We start from the raw sequence: 4117 nt of genomic DNA on the forward strand, positions 1-4117 counted from the left end.
GGTCATTTGCCTCTTTTTTGATCAGATTGTTTTTTGTGTGCTGTTGAGTTGTTTGAGTTCCCTGTATATTCTGTATATTAATCCCTTGTCAGATGCAAAGTTTGCAAATATTTTTCTCACATTCTGCAGGTTGTCTCTTCACTCTGTTGATTATTTCCTTTACAGTGCAGAAACTTTTTAGTTTGATCTAATCTCACTTGTCTGTTTTTGCTTTTGTTGCCTGTGCTTCTAAGTTCCTCTTTATAAAGTCTTTGCCCAGCCCAATGTCCTGAAGTGTTTTACCTATGTTTTCTTCTAGTAGTTTCATGATTTTGGTTCTTACATTTAAGTATTTAATACACTTTGAGTTGATTTTTGTATATGTTGAGAGATAGAGGTCTAGTTTCATTCTTCTGCATATAAATATCCAGTTTTCCCAGCACCATTTATTGAAGAGAACTCTTATACACTGTTAGTGGGAATGTAAATTAGGACAGCCATTATGGAAAACAGTATGGAAGTTCCTCAAAAAACTAAAAATAGAAATACCGTATGATTTAGCAATCCCACTACTGGGTATATATCCAAAGGAAAGGAAATCAGTATATTGAAGAGATACTTGAAGACATCTCCCATGTTCACTGCAGCACTATTCACAGTAGCCAAGATATGGAATTATTAATCTAAGTGTCCATGAACAAATGAATGGATAAGAAAAAGTGGTATATATACACAGTGGAATACTCTAATCAGCCAGAAAAAAGAATGAAATTTTGTCATTTGCAGCATCATGGAAGAGCTTAGAGGACATTATGTTAAGCGAAGTAAGCCTGGAACAGAAAGAGGAATACCACATGTTCTCACTCACATGTGGAAGCTAAGAACATTAGTCGCATAGAAGTAGAGAGTAGAAAGGCAGTTACCAGAGGCTGGAAAAGGTAAGGGGCAGGAAAGATAGGGGGAGGTTGATTAAAGGATACGAAATTACAGTTAGGTAGGAGGAGTAATATCTAGTGTTCTATGGTACTATAGGTGATGATAATTAACAATATATTGAATACTTTCGATTAGCTAGAAGAGAGGATTTTGAATGTTCACAACACAAAGAAATGATAAATGTTTGAGTTAACAGAAAAATAATCAGTGGTTTCCAGGGTTTCAGCAGGGAGAGCGGTCAGGAGACAGGAAAGGATGAATAGGTGGAGCACAGAGGATTTTTAAGGCAGCAAAACTATTCTGTATGATACTGTAATGGTAAATATGTGACATTATGCATTTGCTAGAACACATAGAACTGTACAACACAAAGAGGGGTCCCTAGTGTAAAAATTGGGTTAATGATAATACATGAATACTGGTTCATAACTGTAACAAGTGTACCACACTAGTTAAGATAGGAGAAACTGGGGGTGGGGGTGAGGGGTATGAGGACTATCTGTACTTTCTACTCAAATTTCTCTGCAAACCTAAAACTTCTATAAAGTACACTATTTTAAAAAATTGTCAAGGCAGGGTTAGATCTGGACACCATTTCCTAAAGTAGTGAGTAGATCTCAACATGTGGTCATCTGTGATACATACTTTAAATATAAGTTCCTGGATTGTACCCCAGATTGGAGATAGGGAAGGGAAGGGCACTAAATTCTGTCACTTCTAACAAGGTTTCTAAGAAATTTCCACTGAAATTTGAGAACCATTTTCCTAAGTAGTGATACGCAAAAAAATAAATAAAAATAGAAATGGAAAAATAGACTCTAATGAGTTCACGTGAAATGGACATTTTGGAATCTCCCCAATAACTAAAATTTCTCTCAAAAAACAGTTCATGCAATTACTTGCAAAAGACCTGCCCTCCATTCCCCATTCCTGCTATATCATGAGAAGAGTAATGGAACTGTTAGAAGAGACCCAAGAAGCATCTCCAGGGGTGACAGAAGACCCCAAAGAGCACAGGAGCAGCTGGTATTTTCATACCTTTCTTAAAACTGAAGCCTGGGCCAGCCCGGTGGCGCACTGCTACAGTGCGCCGCTTGGGAGTGCGGCGGCGCTCCCGCCGAGGGTTCGGATCCCACATACAGACCGGTTCCTGCTCACTGGCTGAGCGAGGTGCGGGCGCAGCACCGAGGGTCGCGATCCCGTTGCTGGTCCCGGTCCGGTACGGGCACGACACTGAGGGTTGCGATCCGTTGCCGGACACGAAAAAGGACAAAAAGGGAAAAAAAAAAAAAACTGAAGCCTGAGCCTCGGAAAACATGAGAGACATTGGGGGAGAAGCTTCGACTACAGAAATCAGGCTGGAGGATGGAATTCATGATTCTTGGACTCTAGCACTTGAATAAGGGTAAATCTAGAAGACAGAAGCTAGCCCAGGCACTTGCTGATCTGCACCAAGAGGCCTGAGTATGGAGCAGAATGGAGAAAATGCCCTGCCAAACGTGGCAGGGTCCGTAACAGAACTCCAGGCTACCTGCCTGGAATTCCAGCTGTTGCTGACTTGGGCTTCCCTGTCCTCACACTCACCAGTTGAGATGTCCTAGCAACTTACTTTCGAACCATGCTGTTGAGGGACATTAAAAAATTGTTGCTTATCACTTGGTCACTGCATATGCCAGTTGGAATCCCCTGTGTGACCTGCCACTGGGTCACATCCTCCAGCACCTGCCCAACTGGGGGGCCTAATTCTGGACCCCAGCCCTTCCTGCTCATCTTGCTCTAAGTAATCACACATCCACTCTGACTCCTGATCTGTGAAACCCACCCCAGCTGTCGTAGGTCACACCTTGTCACTCTCCTGGACTCTAGTTTGACTTCCCTGTCTCTGTCCTCTACTACACGAATCCGTTGCACAGAAAGCTTCCTGATCAATCTTCTTAAAGCACAATTTTGATCAAAATGTCAACCTGGTTTAAATCTCTTCATTGTCATTGCTTTCATTCAATGCCATTCTCATTGCTTACACAATAAAATCTAAATCCCTCCATGGGACATCCAAGATCCTACACAATGCAAGCACAACTTCCTTTCTAATTTCTTCTCCCACCTTGTTCCTACATGAACCCCACCCCCCACCCCATGCTTAAGCCACACCTAAACACCTGCCCTTCTACAATGCCCCGCATGTTCCAACTTTCCCACCTTTTCTCAGTCTGTTCTCTCTACCCCTCCCTCTCCGTGCTCACTGAAGTCCCATCCACTCTTTATAATTCAAGACAAATACTACCTCCTTCATGAAGCCTTCCAGACACTTTATATGAAAGTTACCTCTCTTTTCTCTCTGCCTTTTAGTACCTGCCATCATCTAAATGACCATCCTTGCCACTCTCTGCCTATACCTCAGTGAATTTTTTTCCATGTCCCTTTTAACCCTCACCTGAATGTAAACTACTTGAAGTCAGCATCACATATTATTATTGAGCTATAATTGCTAATATGATGTGGATATTTAATAAATATTTACTGAATCTGAGCTGCACTAGGAAATGAAATTAGAAAGGAAATTCTGGGTAATTAATAGAAGAGAGAGACACTAGAGGGCCTGGCCCTGGGCCTTCCACAAGGTCAGCAAGCCCTCAAGGGTGAAGCCTCCTCAGTAGTCGCAGCATCCCGGGGCTTAGCCACACCCCAAGGGCTCACTGCTGATCCCTGGCTGTCTCCAGCTTCACAGATCCTGTCACAGTGCTCAGAGACAGAGCCTTCACCTGGTGAGAGGCCGATACAACTGTCCAAACGGCAGGCCACCTGGGTGCTGAGAGGCTGAGAAGCTGATTCCAGAGGTGGATGTCCCAGACACTCAGCTCCCCACTCTCCCGCCTCAATTTCAGGGCAGAGCCTTCCTGAATGTGGCTTCCCCTGGAGGAGGGGCAGAGAGAATCGGCCATGACATTCGGCTCCTACTAACAGTGTCAGGATGGATTGGGTGTGCAGAAGTCTTAGAGGTCAGGAAAGGTCCTCCGTTCTACCCTGCACATACCCCAACTTCCTTTTGGCTTTCTGCTTTCCTTCTTCCTTTGGTGTGGTGTAAAGAAAGCCTGGTTATCAGCTGCTGGGCACTGCTTGTACTCCTGCCTCCATGGGAACCCAGGTTTCCTATAGAACAGGGAGGGTGGTGGAGACCTCCCCAAGGCTGCCATCCCCCCCA

This window comes from Galeopterus variegatus, unplaced genomic scaffold (genome assembly GCF_000696425.1).
Source record: "Galeopterus variegatus unplaced genomic scaffold, G_variegatus-3.0.2 Scaffold5670, whole genome shotgun sequence".
NCBI lineage: Eukaryota > Metazoa > Chordata > Mammalia > Dermoptera > Cynocephalidae > Galeopterus > Galeopterus variegatus.